Raw genomic sequence first — 21,090 nt, 5'->3', positions numbered from 1 at the left:
AAGTTAAAGGTACACAGAAAATTTAAAAAGCAATGGCAGGTTTGTTTCTTTTTTATTGCCTCTAATGTACAGCATGCTTGGATCATGCTTCTTCACATTAGAAATTCAGGTCTTGTCTGTCCTAGGAGGATGCATGGTGACTGGGGAGCTGGAGTGAAATGACCATGTTATCACAAGAAAAAGAATGTGAAAACTGAGTAACTGAGTGCAGAGCTGCTCTTTGGTGAGGTCTGCCTTGGGTTCGCTTTATTAACCAGTGTTGATCTTGTTCAGCTCATAAATACGAACAAGTCAGATGACAGATTTGCCTCTTTGTCTCAATACCCCTTGACAGTCTAGTGCAGGAGATGAACATGCTTTAACACACACTGGTCTTCCCTGTGTGTGTTTGGGTGGAAACAGCCTAAACATTTTACAATCGTCAAGATTAAAAAAAGCCATGAAAATATGAAAAAGAAATGAGTATCATAAAAGAAAAAACTTTTCTCCAAGTTTCCTTTATGCATCGCAGGGCAACAGAAATTGCAGACCTCGTGTGGAAAAAAAGAAATAAATCGCTTTTTCTTTCTGCTGGCTCTTTTTCAAGTCTCCTTTCACATTTGAGGTACAATCCTTCTGTAAGGAGGATTTTTTGACTGAGTGCCTTAAAAGACAACCCTCATTTACCTATTATTCAATACTGATTTAAATTACTAGGTTTCTTAAGTTTCTGACCTCCTGTATTTTATGATGTATTTCAAACACTTTGACTCTTATGAACCATTTAATTAACTAGATAATAACTGCACATTTGTCCTACTTGCCATTCACCAAAGTTAAGTTTCAACATTACTTCTGAAACTATCCTGCATGCCTGTCATTCAGCAGCTTTTATTTCAAATTACAGAGGGGAAAAAATTGTCCTTGATTATTCCTATGATATTGACGACACCAACACATGGCATTGGAAAAACTGAGGAACAAATTTTCCATTTTTAAGTCTATGGATAGTGTTTCATGGCTGCAAGAAGAAATCAGATTCTCAGATGATATAAACTGCTCAGATGTTTATAAATTGCTATAACTGGCTTACAGGAACTGCAGATCTTTAAGTCAGATGAAGATCTGGTGACAAACCATGATTTCCCAAAGAAACCATTGAGAAACAATCTCTGAGCCTTCTGCATCCAAATACCTCACAGGGAACAGATTGCAGTCATAAGGAAAGAAAGATCTCTGAGCTGTATAAAAAATGAAAAATCTCTGTATTCAGCCCAATATTATACTGTTATTTTGGTTAAAAGATTTATGGCACACTTGCTACTCAACTAAGGCAACTCACAAATGCTGCATCTCTTTGGCAATGTGGCTTCATCAATAAAATGGGGTCTGTCAGAATCAGATGCTTATTTTTCAGGATTAAGGAATCCATGTCATAGTTAAAACACTTTCATGTGCTTAATGGACTCACCCCAGTTGTGCTGGAAAGGTCCTTTAAGTCTGCATTACAAAGGCCCCATTTTCTGGTTGTATTTTTAAAAGTTTAAAAAATAAATGCTTGTTGGACACAGCAGAGCCTGTAACACAAACCTTTATTTGAAGAATACAGCTGCCTTTCTGGGACTGACCTAAGCAGGATTCTGATGTAGGAGCACCAACATGGGTTGAAAAATGTCTCTGTGTGGTTGGGATTTTAAAAGAAATTTAGGATTCCTATGGAAGGCACAAAATACATGTGTTGCTGCCTTGCGAACTGATGAGTGAGGGGAATAACACAGGGATTCCTTTCTTTATCCACTTTGCTGATAAACCTGCCTAAATAATTGACTTTGGTACTGACTTGGACACTATGGCTCAATTCTTCTGAACTATCTCAACAGTCTGTGCATTTGAGGAGCTTCCCCCATGACCATGAGCCCCTAATGGGGGCAGGGAAAGGAAAAAATAAACTCTGTCTCAAAACCTCAATCTTTGGCTTAGACTGCCCCAGAAATAGGTCCCATTTGAAATGTGAAGATCTTGATGATGAGTAAATAAAACAACTGAGCACACTGGGTTCCCACAGGCTGAAGAGCGTGTGCACATACAGGCATGCATGAGCACACATGTGTAAAGGACTGCTGCTCAATCCTTCGTAGGAAACCAGCTGATGACAAATACTGGTAATCTATTTAGAAATGTGGTTTCATAGTTCAGTCCTTTGGGGCTTGAGAACTTCACTCATCACGTCTCTGGAGCATTACACAGTAATCTCTGAAAAACTGCATGCTAGATTAGCTCTGAGGATACTTCTGATGATTAAAGGCACTGAGGATCTTTACATTTATGTGGCTTGATGAAGACCAGCACCTCCCAGTCAGACATGGAAGGTCCAGCACCCTGGGAGGGGTCAGAAAGCAGCCAGCAGCAGTATAAATCTGCCAGAATATCTCAAAGGTAGAAAAACCCACAACCACCTCCTTCCACAGGCATGTTCAAATAGCTCTATTGGTTTCCATCACAAGGCAAGCTCTTACTTCCTACATCTCAACTGTACATTGCTGCCTCGTGGTGTATTTGTAGCATATTCTGCCATTAATAGTGGCAGTATATAGGCAGCTCTGAGGACACATCCCAATCAACATCCACAGTCCCAGAGCCCTCAATCTCACTCAATTCCTCATTTATCCCCTCCCTCAGCCAGAAGAACTCTGCATGACCTGCAGCATTTCTGCATCTTCACTGTTGCTCTGTTGTAAAGTTGGTGACTAAAGAGAAGTCACAATACAAACTCCAGTAGAGGAACAGCTGACCAGCAGGTAGATGCCAGAGAAATGATTCAGGCTGTCATGGTGCTTCTATGGTTTCTCCAATTAATATTATAAAATGCATAGAATTACACAGCTTAAGTGTATTAAACCAAAGGAACTGCTCCCTGCTGAAAAGTCCTGATAAATAATGTCACTTAGAATCACCAAATGCTCTGGGTTGGAAGGGACATTAAAGTTCATCCTGTTCCACCCTTAGAATTCCTTCCTGAGATCTAATCTAAATCTGCCTCCTTCATCTTAAGGCCATTCCCCCATGCAGGTATAACTTAGGTGTAATTGTTGCACCATCATCCCACAGAAAAGTGACAATTTTTTTTTGCTGGTAAATGCTGCTATGACTATTATTCTAAAAGCTGTGCAATTTAACTATGAGACCATATCAATTAGAGGTGGAGTACATCAACTCTGTCTTCTAACCAGTGCAATAATCCACCCCAGGGGAGTTTTCGATACATGTAATAGTAGATTTACTCAATATTCTACAAATAGACACCAAAAACTTCAGAAAAATGATGATGTTCATCCTGTTTCTACTGATGGTTCTTCTGTCACATGCCACAGAAATATTTTGACAAATACAGGAATATTTTAGAAAGATGAATAAAAGCAATCAACTACAAAATGGTCTTGTTTATGAGAACATCGACATATTAATTCTCATTCTTTTGAATAAGAAAAAGCCACAGATCTGTCAGGTTAAGAAAATTATTTTCACATTGACAGGAAAATAGATGCAGATGATTGAAAATTTGAAATTTTCAATTTTAATTGAAATTTAATTTGAAATTTTATTTCCTCTATATTAAAAAATAAACCTCACTACAGCAAAGTTTCTACAGAATAAAAAACCCTCAATGGCTATGAGAAGACAGGCAAAGAAGAGAAGAGTGATGATACAGCTGCTTGCTGCCCCAAAAATGAGTGAGCACCTAAAAACCATCATGATTTATTATGCACATAGCCGGGGTTCTGAGAGAACACAGAGATATTACCTCCAGCATGTCTCATTAACAGGTTAAATTCTGTTGTTGAAATTGTTTATGTGTTTTGCCTCTTTCCAACCAGCTGAACAATGCCCTGTTAGATCACAGAATCAGAAGTGCGTGGTTTCGAGTCTAGGACAATCCTTGACGAGCACATTTAAACTTAACATGAACCTGGATGCAAGTTAAAAGAAGTCAGGGGATGAGGTGACAATAGAAAGGTTGTTATGGGAAGCACAGGAACAGCACTGGTGAGAGAGGATACAACCCCACCTTCCCACTTAAGAATCAGATAAAAAAGAACCATCAAAACTAACACGGGAAGAGCTGTGACAGCAACCACTTCACATCACATTCTGTGGGTAGATGATACAAACCCCACGCATGCAAAGCACTAAAATACACCAGCAAGCTCAGTAAGATCAAACATTTTTTTCCACACTGTCCAAAGCCCTTCTAACATTATTGTGAGCATCAGACCATTCATGGTAAAGGTGCTGACTTATGGTTTTTTGTCACTGGAAGCTCCTCAAGGGGAAGTTTAAAGGCCATTTACCATCTATGTAACCTAATGCTACCTACATATATAAATATGCATGTATGTATGTTTTGTTTGTTCACTCCATCCTTTTGTACACACTGATATTCAAAGGTAAAAACTGAAAATAAATGGAGGGTGTTACACTGGATGCCAGATTTCTGCACCTGGGTTTGATTCCTGACCATCAGTGGTTGTACATGGAAAATCAAGTTTAACTGTCAGTGTGTAGTCATATCAGTGACACTATCACTGAAATTATGGATACCTGGTTTAAAGAAATAAAATAATTTGCTGGCAGACCTTCAGGCACCAAAGAAATCTGAGTTTAATACACTGATTAACGTTTCCAGCACAATAATTGTGTACACGAACCTCTATTAAGACCTTCTTGCAGGTTCCCCAGTAACTCCTTATGCTGAGCTTTCATTTAAAAATATTTCCAATATTCTCCTTTCCAGCAGCTTTGCTCACCCTTTAGATACTGCCCAGCCTCAGGTGACTTCAGCAGGTTCCCCCATGTTCCCATGTGAAATGATTCCTGACATTTTAGCTTGTATTTACATCTGTATTAACTTTACACATTTAGAAATAAATAAAGTGCAGCTCCTCACCTCTCATATAGCAATCCAGACATGTAAAAAGAATTGCAGAGTTATATTTATGGGTACACACTAATTCTTGATAACAAAATAACTAAATGTTCCCAACAATTTCTTCTGGCATGCACCAGTAGTGCTTTTTGTAATCCACTTTATTCATCTGCAGTAATTCATCCCATTCAGAAGAACAAGATTTAAAAATAATATTTAAACAAGGTTGAGGATAACAACTAAAAGGTGCCCATGGAGAGACATATTTAAATGCCTGCCAAATATATTTACCTAAGTCAACACTGAAGTTTTATTTGGCAATTCTGCATTTTAAAGCTATTGTCTCAATTAGGCCAAAAAGGAGGATACTGCTTATGACTGCAAGTCTCTGCCTGCATTCATTTATTGTTCAGTTCACAGTCTCTGAATACAACACAATCCTCCAACGGAGTCAGCTTTCATAATTCAGCAGTACAAAGTCTGCAAACACATGTAACCTAGATCCATATTTCACAGTGACAGCATATGATAGCAGAATGTGAAGTATTAATGCTAGTGTCACTACAGTCCTACACTCTACTGCACTTTAAGAGAAAGCAGCTGCTGAGATGAAATGTGTGCCAACTGTCTGAAGACAGAAACATAAGAAACATTCCTTCTGTTACAAAGGGAGAGACACACACAAACAGACTTTCTTTTAGACTCAACAAGCACAAAGTTTCTTACTTTCGCCTTTTACGTTTCTATTTCAGAACCGCTCACGCTCTGGGGGAGAGACGTGCCTGGGTGGGAGTCCCAGCCTGGGCACGGAGCAGCTCCCGACGCAGAGCAGGGTTGAGTGAGGGTGATGCATCAGTACAGGGAACTGCTGGAATGGTGACACCAATCTGGCACCATTCTCCAGAATCATGGAATCACTGAATCATTTAGGTCGGAAAAGCCCTCTACGGTCATTGAGCCCAACCATTTCCACAGCAATGCCAAAGCCACCCATATCCCCACCTGGCTTTTAAATCCCTCCAGGGATGAGGACCCCACCACTGCCCTGGGCAGCCTATGTCAGTGATGGACAGCCCTTTGCATGAAGAAATTTTCCCAAATATGCAACCCAAACCTTTCCTGATGCAACTTGATTCTGCTTCCTCTCATCCTGTCACTTATTACCAGAGGGAAGAGCCCGACCCTCACCTGGTTGCACCCTCCTGTCAGGGAGTTGTAGAGCACAATAAAGTCTCCCCTGAGCCTCCTTTTCTCCCTCAGCCACTCCTCATATGTCCAAGAAAACCCAATTGCCACCAAATTCCTGATGAGGTATGAGATATAAACATTCAGAATGCTGGGTAGAGATGCTGTAGGACCTTCCAGAAATGCTGTATCAGCTTTTCAATAACCAAAGCAGTGAAACAGTCTCCTGCCTGCAAACATCTTTGTCCTAACCCATCCTTGTGTTGTGCACCTGCTACTGAGAGCTTTCTTAATTGAACTAAGGGACACACTACAGAATTGTGATTGGATTAATAAGGTGCATTTTTTAAATCTATTCTCTACATAGAGAGTAGTAGAGAACATGCTCTTCTTGATTTGTGTCTAGTCCTGGAGCAACACCACCAAATGATCTACCACATAGTGTATCACCACCTTTTACGCCCAGCGCTACAATAAGAGTGTGACATAATCTGAAACGCTCGGCCGTAATTCACTTAAAAACTACTACAACCTCATTGACCTCCTTATCAAACAATTTATTGTGCATTTACAGACTGGACAATGAAATAGAGGAGGCAAGGTATTAATGGTGACACTATTTGGCAAGCTCATAGCACAGTTCATTCAAAAGGCAATTTTAAAATTGAATGAAGAGGTTTGACTAGGCAATAAAAACAGCCACAATGCCAGTGAACAGTACTTAGGAGGAAAGCCTCTAATTATCCTATTTATAAATCAACAGCAATTTTACTGATGACTTCTTCTCAAACTTGATTAAAATAACTTCAAAAAATTAAAAAATAATCAGATCATATTTATTTTATTAAATTACGATTTTAAAGCGTTATTGATTCCCTTCATAAATGAAAATGATAAAAACTTGAGGACAAGAATGAGACAACATTTTTTAAGAGAAACATTTGTACAACACTCTGCAACATAATTATAGTGCTGCCCTTGGGGAAGGGGATTTTATTTTATAATGAGAATGTTTACACTGTTATGGGGTTCAATCTATCTGGGAGGGAAGGTTAAACTTCTTTCCATTAAAGACAGGCTTATAATGAAAAGCTCTGAAAGGAGAATGGAGTCTAATATAGTAGATGTAATGGCCTATTAAATGATTCACACACACAAAATGAATCAAATTCATTGTATCTTACTGCACTTTTATGACAAAATTGTTGAAAAAATAAAACTATTGTCAAGATAATTGCATATTACATATACTGTATTGCTGTAACTACTATTCTTATTGGATGACCCAGAGTCTACATTTTAGGGACGTTAATAGGACATTACATTTTAAATACTTTATAGTATTGGAATGTTGCACAAAAATCCCCCTTTCACTCTGAAGGCAAAAATCAATTCAGACTTAAAGTCATGCTGCAATTCTGCATCATTCTTTTTCAATTAAGTTTTTGCATACATTCTTTATGATGTCATTTCTACATTCCTGCAACAGATGTTTGTTTATATCCCAATTTACCCAAATGCTTCTGTACTAGTCCCTGAACGTAACCTCTACAACCAGCTTGTGTTTCCAAAAACACAGTACAAGAAATGTTTCCTTAAACTTGTCCCCTCAATCTACTGCTAAAAATCACCATCTCTCATCGCCACACAGTAATGGACATTTTCTTACAGGAGCTTGAATGTATCAAAAATACCAGAAGAAATTAAATAAAAGTCATGATACACCTCTAAAAAAACCCCATTATATATAAGCAGGTTGAAAAGTAGGAAACATTTGCATGAAGGATTGAAAATTTTACATGAGATCTGTAATGCAATATTTTGGCCTACTACTAAGAGTTCTGCAATAATAATGACTGTTCATTAAGGAGCTGGTCTTGCAAACACACAGATTGAGAAAATCTACATGACTGCATTTAGTCACCTACAGAACTGTCCATATGTGCTCTTATATTAAGCATCAGAAACCTTGGTTTATTATCTTTTTGCTAATAAATGCTTCTAAAATACTGGCTGCATTATTTTCACGTGTTGGAAAGCACCAGGATGCAGCTGGTATTATCATAATGCAAATGAAAGCATAAATAATATAGGACTGAGAATATTTGGGACACTTTTATCCAGTAAATAAAAACACTATGCTATTAAACATAACTGCAATAAAGCAAATTAATCATCCACATCTCAAGGAAGACAGCATAAGAATGTAAGAAATTAAACCAGAGTATTTTCATAAAGAAAAGTCGTGGAATAAACAGCAATTGAGCAACCTGGTCAGTGGAAGGTGTCCCTGCCCATGGCAGGGGGATGAAATGAGATGATCTTTTGAGTGCCTTTCAACCACCATTCTGTGAGTCTATGAACTTGCTTACCTTGCTTATAAAAGTAAGATACCTTGAGGAGAACAAAGTTCTACCCATGAACAAGACTCTTTTCTATTAAAATTAACGAAGTCACCACCCACGAGCGTGTGATACATTAAGAGATGGAGAAATTATCAATGTGGAAGGTAGCAAACCATGAATGAAAAATGGCACGGGTTGTTGAGGCCAAAATTCAGTTATTTTCCAAAGGTTCAGTAGTTGAGAGTGGAGTGGGAAGTCTGAAAGGCAGCTCAATAGATAGACAACATACAAGAGAGAAATCAGCCCATTAAATAACTGGACTCCTAACTCACCATGGAGGAGCCACTCCAAGACAGTTTCTAGTGGTGAATAATGCCAGACAAGGTAGATTGGCTTGGAATAGTTTCACATTGTAAGACTACAGGCCTCAGCTACTCTTCCTGGAGTGAAATAGTGCCAATAACACACATTATCCAGCAGATGCTTTCAACTGAGGAATTCAGGACTGTGTGTATGTGGGATGAATGCTCATTCAACAACCACCAGCAGTGAAGGTTCATCAAATCAGCCATTTATTTTCTCCTCCTCCTATCTGCTTCCAGAACCTTCCTTCTCTCTTTATTACAATGATGTTGCCCCAGCTTCAGGCATCCCTATTACTGCACTGGAATAATGCTGACACATCAAACCCGTTTATTGGTTGCCCACAGCTATGCAGGAGGATGAGCTGCACATCCTCCCGAGTCATTGTGTTTGAGTATCTCCACTTACCCAACAACTGCTCTGTGGATACTTTGATTTTCTAGGTGAACAGGAATATCAGTCCAATTCCCCCACGAAAAGGTTAAAAGAGAGAAAAGTAAATACCAGAGCTTGGACCTCTGAAGACAACCAAATGCTCAAGTCAAATTTCACATACCCAAACAAAGCATCTTCATCATCGCAAGGCATCCTCCTAGTTAGCATTCACTTTAGGCATTCCAAGTTAACAAATGCTATCCATTTTTTCCTCAAGGAAAATCCATTTGTTTTCTTTATAGTAGGTCTTTTAAAAGGGAGTCATAACTGATGGATTACAACATGTTTCTACCTTTTCAATCTGAATTTCATAAGAATAAAATAAACCACAAATGAAAGTGCTTGTACCAGGCACGTTGAACCTTTCTTCTTCTATTAGCATATCAGTCTGCAATCATAACTAGATCAATAGCGAAGATATCTGCTTAAAAGAGCACCATGCTTTCTTTTGTCAGAAATTCATTACTTTTTATTAGGGTCATTGCTTGAAAACTTCAAAACACCATATGGACCTAATTGTGGTTTATTTTGGCAAAAAGGAAGACACTGTAGAACAATTGAGGCATTACATTCTACAATTCCATTACTTTCATCCCTCTCCGTTTTATTACTGTGTCATTAAAGGCAACTTGAGTGAGCGAAGAATTATAGTGTCATGTGTACGGGCTAGTAGATTAATAACAAAACACACTCAAGTTTAAAGGTATCTAACAGCTGTTTTCATTATTTTGTGTAAATACGCTTGAAGCATATCTATCTGATTAGTGGATAGAGTGCTCTTCTCTGTCACATGCCATGGGCACTGCTATGTGCAAGTAATCAAAGTGCTCAGAAAATGAGTTTACATTGTTCACTGCTGAAATACACAAATGTCAGAAAGTGACTGCGCATCAAAGCTTAGGCAAATCAGCTGCTGCAAACAAACAGACTCCAATGCACATCGCAGCTTTAAACATTCCTCTGCAGCACAATGACTGAACAGGACTTATTGCCAGCCCAAATGAAGTGATGCTCGCAGAATAATAAGTCGCCAACGTATAGATGTGCTGACAAGTCCAGCACTGGGTACCGCTGAAAAGAGCTCAGCTGTTTCCAGAACCAGAGATACACTGGTTTAGTATCATAAATATGTCCTGATATCAGGCAACTTTATGGATCTCACACAAGGTCTCACTAGAAAACAAAAAAAAGGAAAATTTTTTACCTTTTAGTATTTTTTAATATTTAAAAAAAATTTTTACTGTGACTTGTTTACCAGGAACCCTGTCAGCTGATCCCTCCATTTATTGGCAACAAAAAGACAACAGTTTAGGCACCCAAAAAGGGTCAAATCCTCTCTTTTCCATATATAGTCACATCATTCAAGATGGGTAATTCAAGCTCAGATGGCAGATAACACAAGTGAACTCCAAATCCAAAAGTCGTGCGATGGAGTTTGAGGAAGGACAGATAAAATTTCAGCCACTGAAAGGAATCACTGCATAAAAAGTTCTTTCTGTCCTCCATTTGCATCTAGCACAGACTGAGGCAGTTTTAGTATTAAAAATACTCTACACAAGGATGAAAGTGAGAGAGCCCTACAGACTCATCAAAATAAGAAAGTTAAAATAAACTCAGTCTGACTCCAATGAGCTCAATGGAATAACTTTATCCAAATGCTTCAGTGAGCAAAAGTAAACTGAGGCAAAATAGAGAAGGCTGCCTAGAGAGCCACAAGACTCAAACATTTTGCCTGAGGACAGTTTTTATTGAAGCACATCTCACCTAATGCTTTCCCAAATCCCTGTGGGTTATCAAGCCTTCGGTACCACTTCTACGTGTCTTCTGAGGGATGCCCAGGCTTTCAAAAAACAACAACTTCCATGAACTTGCTGACATCCTATTCCATGAAGAGTTCCAGACCAGGCTGGATGGGGCTTGGAACAACCTGATCTAGCAGAAGATGCCCCTGCCCATGGGAGGGGGGTTGGAACCAGATGGTCTTTAAGGCCCCTTTCAACCCAAACTATTCTAGAATTTAATGATTCTAAGAGTAATGCCTCAAAAACTCCCTTGTTGCAAAGGCAGAGAAGAGGAGGGACAAAAAGCACTGGCCATGATGTGGTTTTCTTCAAAAGCACTAAAATGTCCAGATGAACCCAGTATAGTCAGACAAAAGCATTCCCCTCATTTTTTTTCCCTTCCCACCATGGTCATTAGGAATCTGTCTAAAAAAAATTCAGCCCTTCCCAAATGCAGTCAGAGGTTGAACAGAGGAGCTGGACGTACCTTACAGGATACTGCTCATTTATGGAACACGTGATTAATGATCTACGAGATAAACACTGTGCAGAACACAGAACAGACTGGGCTGTTGTGTCTTTTACAGATGCTGGGAACTCAGGATCTCCTTCATGGACCAGTTCAGGTCTCAAGACTGAAGTCACCAAGTGACTAACTCATAGACCATCTTTTTTCACCTTCATTTTGGGGATATCATCACAGCAAACATCTGCAGCTGCCTGGCACTACTCCTACATTGTTTAACCAACCATTCTATGAATTTATCAAACTTGCATTTCAATAGCATTGCAACAGTCATTTCACAATTAAACGTCTCTCCAGAAAATAAAGAAAAAAACAAACCAAGCAACCACCCTCCACACCCATTTTTTTACTTCCAGTCTCAGTCATTTAATAATGACCAATTTATACCTAGTGGATGTCGTAAGGATTATCCTGAAACTTAAATAATTCCTCCTCTTTCATAGCATTTATCCTCTGACTGTATTTATAAAGATTAACATATATCCCCTTCTCAACCTTTATTTTGCTAGGACAAGTGAACCATACTCTTTTAATCTGCTCTCATAATACAGATTCTCCTAATCATCCTAGCAGCAATTCTCTACACCTGTTTCACAGTTTAAATTAATCTTTCTTGAGCATGGGTGACCAGAACAACATACTACTTTTTTTTTTTTCAGTGCTTTACACAGACACATCCATCTGTACATTTAAAATATCTTTTCAATGGTGTATGAGATCCAAACACACTTTTAAAATATATATATATATATATATATTTGGTATAGTGCAGCTATTTAGATGCACTAAATGTCAGTACATTTGTGGCAATACCTTCACAGCCATATAAACTGGTCCACCTCTTAATACATTAAAGTGACCAAGAGAAGGAAGAGCTGCCTGTTTCTCTATTTAACACCTGTGAGAACCATCAGCTGCAGATGGAAAATGCTTAACGGTTCAAAGGAGAATGTGGCTGTGAAAGCTTGGGGGTTTTTTGAGAGGCAAAGTCATAGAACTGAAGATGTAATCGCAGAGCATCCACAATGAGTATTCTGCCACAGAGAGGGGGAACATACCTAAAACAAATCCATCCCAGAGAAATTAAATCTGAGGCTCTTCAACTGCTGCAGAACCAGAAATAAGAGACCTTTAGCTTCTAGACAAGAAAAGTTGATGAGGAAGCACAAGCGGAAAGATGAGGGTTCTGGCAGGGTGGTGAGACAGCACACACCACTAACAGATGATCTTTAAGGTCCCTTCCAGCCCAAGTCTGCCTGTGATTCTATGACCATTTGTCCCATGGCTGGTTGGGCAATAATGAAAATAGAGAGGATGTGGCCTCATGATGAGTCCCAGGGTTATGGAGGGGCAAGAAATATATGCAGCAGGTCATGGATGGACAAAGTTCAGCTTCCTGTAAGCCTGACCTGAGCACTACTGAGGAGTCATCTTAAAGGAAAATGGCACCATTTTATGAGGAATCCACTCTAAAATTTACCACAGACTGGATGATTCAACTTACTAATTCCTTCTTCCTGGCTGTTGTTACTAATGGTAACATTGTTTGAAAAACAGACTGAACATAATGATACCTTGTTTTATATTATCCAAATCTACTCTGCTGCAAATGCAGATTTCTCAACACAAAATGCCCCGCTTCTAAAAAAGGTAATCTAATCCCAGAGCTTTTTTCCTACATACTTGAGGAAAACTCTGACCTGTTGTAACAAGTCCAGAGGAAAACACAAAGATGCTTCAAGGACTGGACTCCCTCTGCTATGATATGGACAGACTGAAAAAGCTGGGGGTGTTCAGCCTGGAGAAGGCTCCAAGGAGAACTTAGAGCCCCTTAAACTACTTAAAGGGTCTCCAAGAGAGCTGGAGAGGGATTTTGGACAAGGGCCTGGAGTGATAGGACAGGGAGAATGGCTTCCCACTGCCAGAAGGCAGGGTTAAATGGGATATTGGGAAGAAATTCCAAGCTATGAGGGTGGTGAGGCCCTGAGAAGCAGTGGCTGCCCCATCCTGGAAGTGTCCAAGGCCAGGTTGGCTGGGGTTTGGAGCAAACTGGGATAGTGGAAGATGTTCCTGCCCAAGGCAGGTGTAGAGCAAGGCGATCTTTAAGGCCCCTTCCAACCCAAACCATCCTATGATAAGAAGCTGGAAAAACAGTCCTGGACTTGGATCACCCACAGCTCTTCCACAAAGCATCCCTATGACTTGGTGTTTGCAAGCCCAGAACTGATGAACTCTCATTACCACTTAGAGATGCATCTTTTCCATAGTAAAGCAGAACAACCTCCTACCTTAAAAGCACTTCTGGCACGCTTACGTTGGGATTTTCATATTTTTAAATGTATGCCATCTGAATTATTTAAAGGGAAGAAGAGGAGGATTATTTCATCTGGGAGTCACAACTGAGCAGGGGGAATGTCCAAAATATAAAATATTAAGTATTTGCAAATGCAAAAGAAAAAAAAAAAAAGAAAGAAAAAAACTAACCAGATTAAAACACTCCTTGCACAACAAAGAAATTATCTGTGATTTAGCAAAATTAAAAATCATTTAACTTCATCCCATTTGGTTATGTATAAATAAAACATCTGCATGAAGTTGTTCTTACACAGTACATAAAGGTCATCTCCATAGGACTGGAGAGCTATGCTTCAAGTTTCCTCTTCAATATGTGATTTTATGTATTCCATCGTGCAATTTTGTTCTCTTATTCTCTATTTTCTAAAATTCCTATAGAACATCTTCATATCTTCCCCACTGACACTTCCATCTGACGGTACCTCTGACTGTAACTGGAATGGGTTGTCTGCAATCTTGCACACAACAGTGCTTGAAGCAGATCCAACAAGCATAAAGTTTCAGTCTCACATTTAATAACAATTTGCAAGGCAATCTATTCCACCACTCTTTTAAAAGGTGCTGCTTGTTTGGGCTTTGGTTGGTTTGGGGTTTTTTTCCCCCTAAACTAATACTGTGTTCAAGATGAAATTTGGCTTTTTGTAAAGGTACTGCCATTCCCCTACAACTAGGAACAGAGATTTTTTTCATACTTCCAAGACTGATTTCTGACATTTTGTATTCTTAGTGAAGAATCTCTAAAAACTCAGATTTTTCTTCCTATTCTTTATATTTTCTGCAATTTTTAGCACATTACCAGTTTTCTTTTATGCTATATTACAAGTACTCACAATATTTAAACAATAAGTTTCTGTCACTCCCTTCATGTAGCAACTAAGAAATAAGAGCCCAACATGACTGCCTCCTTCTCTGATACAATCCTGTAAGCATGAAATCCTTCTAAAGGAAAAAAAAAAAAAAAAAGAAAATCCACCTTCACTTCCATGCAATATTCATGAATTTCATAATAAAAAAATATGGAATTGTTCAAACGTTGAAGGGCAGTATTTTGAAATGCAAAATCCATCAGGGACAGCCTTGTCTATAAAAACCATCTTTCACACATGCAAATGATTTAAGTTCCTATGGATTGAAAGGGACCTGGACACAGCCACATCACTCAAAACCCTGTTAGTTTTGTGCCACCTTTTCCCACCCCTGTTAATGCTGTATTCCCACAAAACGCCCTCAGTTCCCCCTGACTGCAGGTAAAATGAGGGTATTTAGTACTTTGCAGGATCCTACCATTAAGCAACGTAATTTTTCCACTTTGAATAAAATCAAAAAAACTCAAACCCACAGCTTTAAGTCTGCCACAATTTTAACCAATTAAACTTAAAATTCACTTATGACAACAATTTGATGCAAACTCCAAAAGTATTTCATGTCTCAACCATCCTGAATGGGGATGGTATTTAACCCATCCCAGCACTCAGGAGAAAGACTCCTGTGAGAGGAGAAGAAAAGAAACAGAGAAATGAGGGAGGAAGATGAAGAAAGCCCCAACAAGGGCTTGTGTTTATTATGCTTTAAAAAAAGTAACATAAAATCATATTAAATGGATCAAAACTTTTAATATTGTGGAAATTAAAGTAAAAATATATTATTGTTTAAATTCCCAGTAAGTACAGTTGAATGACTGTATTCCAGATGGAAACCTAGAAGACTGAGGAGCACCATCCATACCAGTTGCTGATGAAGGTGTCATTTTCATCCCTTCTCCCCTGACATCCCTCAACAGCAAATGCCCACATTTATTGCAGCAAGGTAGGCTATTCTCTTCCCAAGTTGCAGAGAAATTATTATGCATGGAGGTGCATAATAATCCAGTCCAGTCGTGACTCTACCACTGACTTCCCACATGAATATGCACGAATCAATTAAACCTCTGAATGCATCAATTTCCTCCTCGAGTAGTAATGATAATAATAATAATAGCTGCCCATTGTATAGGGCACTGCATGCAATATTTTTAATGCCTGCTAATGAAATGTGCTATTAATTATTAGGATGTGGTTTGTTTTTTGAAAGCCAAGCACCAGCACATCTCAACTTTGCATTCAAAGTGACACAACTTGAATATTTCTGAAAAACTGCCTATGGGAAAGTATTATGGAAAATCCTCCTTAAAAAGCAAATGGCATTTCAATCAGTATGAGAACTTGTAACTCTCACCAGCTCTGCTGCAGAGAAATTTGTAGCTAAGGGGTTAATCAGATTAGATGGGAGTGGTTATAGGCTCAGTGCCACAGGTTTTGCCCTTTGTGGCTTCTCACATCCCAGACTTGGAAAATATGAGCTGTGATACTGAGAAAGGTAAGAAGCCAGCACAGCCCCATAGTGATAAATGAGTTTGCATCATCTGTCATTAGAACTTCCTGCCAACAGGGTCATTCCCTATTAAATTACCACTTGTCAATGTTTAAAATACTGATTGATAAATGACTGTGCCAAAACTGATAACACGACAGCTTTTATTTTCTAATATTCTTGGTTACCACATTCTGCTACTTCAAGATACAGATATAGTAGGGTTTTTTCCAAGTACTTTAGTGAAAGACAATTTAATCTAATATAAAACTAACAGGTACTGTATAACCATTGGTCCTGATATACATTACATACTATTCTTCTTGCCAAAATAAACCTACTGGTGATTTAGCGATATGGGTAGATCCAAGTTTCACATTTCATCAAATGCTAGTAATCTGTTTTATCAATATAAACTGCATTTTAATGAAAAAATTCTTTTCTTCAGTACACTTCACTTTTAACTCCCCAGAGTATGATAATTCGTTCACGCTGTAGAACAAGAATGTTTTACAAGACCTTAACTCTCCAGAGAAATTTCTCTGTAAATACAAAAAGCAAGTTTTATGGGAATGTGTTGTATGCAACATGAGCAGTACCCAACATAATAAAAAAGTAGGTTGCACAGAGAATTCTGTTTAAGTATCCTTGTGAGCTATTGTGAGCCTAAATGGTTATTATGATAGCATTTAGAGGAATACCTATACGACAGATAAAAGAGAGTCAGTAAAACTATTTTTGTCCCTGAATAGAGAAAAAGAAATTACTTTTTAGCAAGTTTTGCAGAACGAATACATGCCAGCAGACTCTTCAGCCTGGCCCTTCTCTAGGAGGGCGTTCTCATTCTGATGCTGCTGGAGTGGTCTGGGGATAAATATTTTGGGGATAAAACTGGCATGTTCTGCCTGGAAGACAAGGCTGTGGTAACAGCTCTTCCATGATCCAGGGGGAGAATGGAAACTCCTACACCACCCAAGACAGCAGAGGTTGAGTGTGTGGAGAAAGCATCATGTGAGAAAACACCACTGAAAATGAAGGTGTCCTTCACTGAACCACCTAAGCCCTCTCTGCAGGTGCAGCTACCTGAGTTAGCACTTCTCCCAGAGGGGCAGGAGGAACCACTCCACTGCCAACACCTTCACAATGGAAAGACTCCATTTTATGCCCCTTTGGAGCCCACACTGAACTTTCTTCCCAGCAGGGGCTGTGTCCCAGATCCTGAGAGCATCCCTCATGCTCGTTGTGTAACTCTCAGCGTGCCAACACCACTCCTCAAATCCCGCTTGCGGCAGGTGAGGAGAAAAGACACTCTGAGAGCAATTTTCATCACCCAGCTCTTCAGCAGCAAGCCCCAAGGTAGGAGCAGTCTACTGACACTTTCTAATTATGCTAATGACCCATAAACTGTGGTGGCAGTGAGGCCATGCCACCGGAGAGGGCACAGTGCACCACGGAGATGCCCGAGCCACCACCAAAGGCGGTAGGTACCGCCAGTACCAGAGTCACTGTCATTAGCACTCCACCTAAGCTAATACATGCTATTTCACTGGAAGGCTAATGAGCCAAAAACTGCTATTCTAAGCTATCTACTGCTTCCCACATGCAAGAGAGTTCACTACAGCTCACGTGAGTACCACTGCTGAGCATCTTTCCCTGCGACGCAGACACGTCCCCGGTGCCCATCCATAGCTTTGGGCTCCTGTGAATCCAAGTCTCTCCTTGCTCATTGACATCTGCATTTTTCCAGTTAAGTTCAACCCTGCAAACTTGATCCAAGTGATGCAATTAATTTTTTTTTTTTTTTATTTCCCCAAAACAGGCTCCTCCACACGTTTCAGCACAAGAGATACTGCCACCATCTTTTAAAAACTTCTGCTTTACTCAGGAACTCCCTTGACTGGCCCTAAAATACTCTCCAAATTGGCAAATATTGCCACTCTCACACTATTAACTAAAAAAATATAAGCCCAAATGGTTGAAAATGTCCTGTTAGCTGTACTAAGTTATAAAAGCAAATGAAGAAACAAGTCTAAAATCCTTAATTCTACTTCAAAATGTGTAATGCAGATAGTACAAGATACTCACTAGCAAGTTCCACTTAAAAAAAACCGTTTTTATTTTCTGCTGTAATCCTCACACTCTTATGTTTCTTTTATATTATTCCACCTTAGTCCAATGTGAATTTTGAGCTCTTAGGAACGTTACTTCATTCTTGCTTATAAAAACATCTTCCTTTCCTACCACAGCGTGATAACAAAAAAAGATATACTACAATCAGAGGAATAGTAGTAATAACCAAAATCTAAATTAAAATTCTCATAGGAATGAATTCCAAGGAGTACCTAATCTGACCCTGCTTTGCAAACTGCCACTGACAATGTGGGCACAGATGGGATGAGAGAATTTGTATAAAATCACAGAATCATGGAATGGTTTGGGCTGGAATCTTGTTCTGCCACAGGCAGAGACACCTTCCAGTAGACCAGGATAATGCTCCAGCGGATATCCAGCTTGCAGAAGATTTCCAGAGGGCTCTGCTGGCATGTGGAGAAGTACCAAAGACAACATCAATCAAAGGGGAATTTCTTCCTTGGGCATCATTTCACAGTGCAAAAGTGGAAAAAGATCACATCAAAATAGACTCTACTGACTGTACAGTGAAAAAAAATTGTATTTTATTTATGTCACAATAGAAAATATACTAAAATTAAGTCAACAGCCACATAAGTGTGAATTACGATGTATTTAACTCTCTGTGCTATAAAACCCCAGTCTGACACACAGCACATATGGCAGAAGATCAGCCACTGGTCTCCATCCCTTGCAAGACCAAGGCACTGTGAAGGGACAGCCCAAACTCAGAGGGGTTTTTTGTCTCCAAGCTTAGAAATACTCTGTTTATTCCTACATCATTTGCTTCACCAGAATGCAAACAGAGCAGAACTGAAGTCAGAAATCACATGAGGTGGGTATATACAGAGTAGCCTTGGCACCACAGGATATAATATGGAAGCCAGTCATTGTACCAGAACCAGAAAACAGGAGGATTAGGTCAGTAAATATCTTATTCTGTCAAATCCTCAAATCCTTTCATCTCTTCTCATTGTCAGATAAGGACTACAGTCTGGTGGGTTTGCTCTGGGAACACCAACACAGATCCTAATGACACATATTTATTTTAAAAAAGATTCTTTATAAAAAAGGCATCAATAACTTCCTCTCAAAAGTAGAAAAGCAGTGGTTAGAGGCCCATTTGAAATATTTAAATATACATTACAAATTATAGCGATGCCTCTAAGAGTATCCACAAGTGTTTCCTAGGATATCCTTCATCATTATACCTCCCCTCTTAAGTGATCATTTACTATGCTGCTTGTGCTGTTTGTGCCCATCACCTACAGTAATTACATTAAAAGGTAGATATTTTACAGGATTAACTCCTGTGCCATGATCCTTCATTACACTGGTTTTGATCAAGGGTCAGATATATTTTATTTTGCCCTACAACTGCAATATTAATCTAAAATAATCATAAAAAGCTCCCCATCACATGCATGAGGATGATTTCTCAGATCACCTCTCTCTCCCCAGTCCAAATTTGGATTATGTTTCAGACACAAACACACCCTGAGACATTCACACACAAAATAAAGAGGTCAAAATAAAAAAATAAAGAACCCTGGTTATTTTGCCTTCAGAATTTTTAAATATTTTCCCAACATCTCAGCAAAATTATGCATTTTAAAAAGACTGCAGGCACTGAAATGATTGTCAGTCATGCAAATAATCACTTACTTACACTGTATGAGTTTGGTTTGGATAAAGCAAATTACCATTTGAAAATAACTTGAAAAACACTCTGGGCTAAGAGCTTGCTTTATAAATTTTAGCTTGGCCACAATTTTTCTTAACCTTTTTCTCCTCAATCTCCATTCAGTCACTATACTAATACAATCTAAATTAAAAAACCAGCTTTGAATTGCCACAGGTGCATTCAACTTTATGTAAAACATGTAAAGAAATAGCAAATATTGGCTGCAGCTGAAGGTCAAAGCCTGAAGAACTTCAGAGTCAGGCAGAAGCAGCCCTTTCTTCTGCCTTTTTTCCTGTCTCAATATTGGACTTTGTCTAAACACCTCAGATCTTTCATCTAGAATTAGCTGTTGAATAAAATATATATTAGATATAATAGAGCTGATACTAATCTTTGTTTCTAATTACTCTGCTGTGAAAGTTTTACAGTCACACAGTTGCTTATGGACATCTTAATTCTGCCCACCACTGTTGAAAAGAGGTTTTTGATATAACTTCAAGTGCAGCGACCACAATAAAAATGGGAAAGGTGTCCTGCCTTGGGAGATGGGATTTAATGTGACTCTAAAAGAGCACACACTGAGATCTGAGATCTTCCTACTGTTACCAGTTTGGGTAGCAGGCTAATGATTTTACCCACCTAATCTCCTCCTGCTTTGGACAAATGAGTGCTGTGTGTATGATGACTTCAGCCTAATTTGTCAGATCTTGTCTGACCCCATGTGCCAGGGCTGACAAGTCCAAAAGAGCTGATGTAATATACGAGACAGGGTTATCATAACTTCATCTCCAAAACTAGGTCTGGGCCACATGATTCCTAAGGTATGCCAAAACCACGAGAGCCTTTGGAATTGGCTCCACGTCAAATATGCTGAGCACCCACAGCATTCCCTGCACTCAAAAGCTCTGGACTCTAAGAGGGAATGGTAGATCCTCAAAGATATACAGGTACTGAACCATGCTGAGATCGAGGCAGCCAACTCCCTAAGAAACACTGGAGGATTTTAACCCACTTGGCAAAAATAGAGGTTTAAA

At 39.1% G+C, this 21,090-nt stretch overlaps 1 protein-coding gene across 18 annotated transcripts in view; it reads right to left on the bottom strand.

Moving 5' to 3' along the window:
• GTDC1 (glycosyltransferase like domain containing 1) overlaps positions 1-21,090 on the bottom strand; it is a 201,022-nt gene that overhangs the window by 89,238 nt on the left and 90,694 nt on the right. Inside the window, exon 1 of one of the 18 annotated variants that reach the window (XM_042041593.1) lies at positions 12,597-12,713. The exons of the other annotated variants lie outside the window; for them this stretch is intronic. The gene's annotated coding sequence lies outside the window, so the exon portion shown is untranslated. Of the gene's footprint in view, positions 1-12,596; positions 12,714-21,090 lie in introns of those variants that run through there. 18 annotated transcript variants of the gene reach the window in all.

Source organism: Corvus kubaryi, unplaced genomic scaffold (assembly GCF_017639235.1).
Source record: "Corvus kubaryi isolate FWS band 111438036 unplaced genomic scaffold, C.kubaryi_AGA036_p1.0 37396, whole genome shotgun sequence".
Taxonomy (NCBI): Eukaryota; Metazoa; Chordata; class Aves; order Passeriformes; family Corvidae; genus Corvus; species Corvus kubaryi.
The sequence above is the reverse complement of the archived record's forward strand: the minus strand, read 5'-3'. Positions and strand labels throughout refer to the sequence as shown.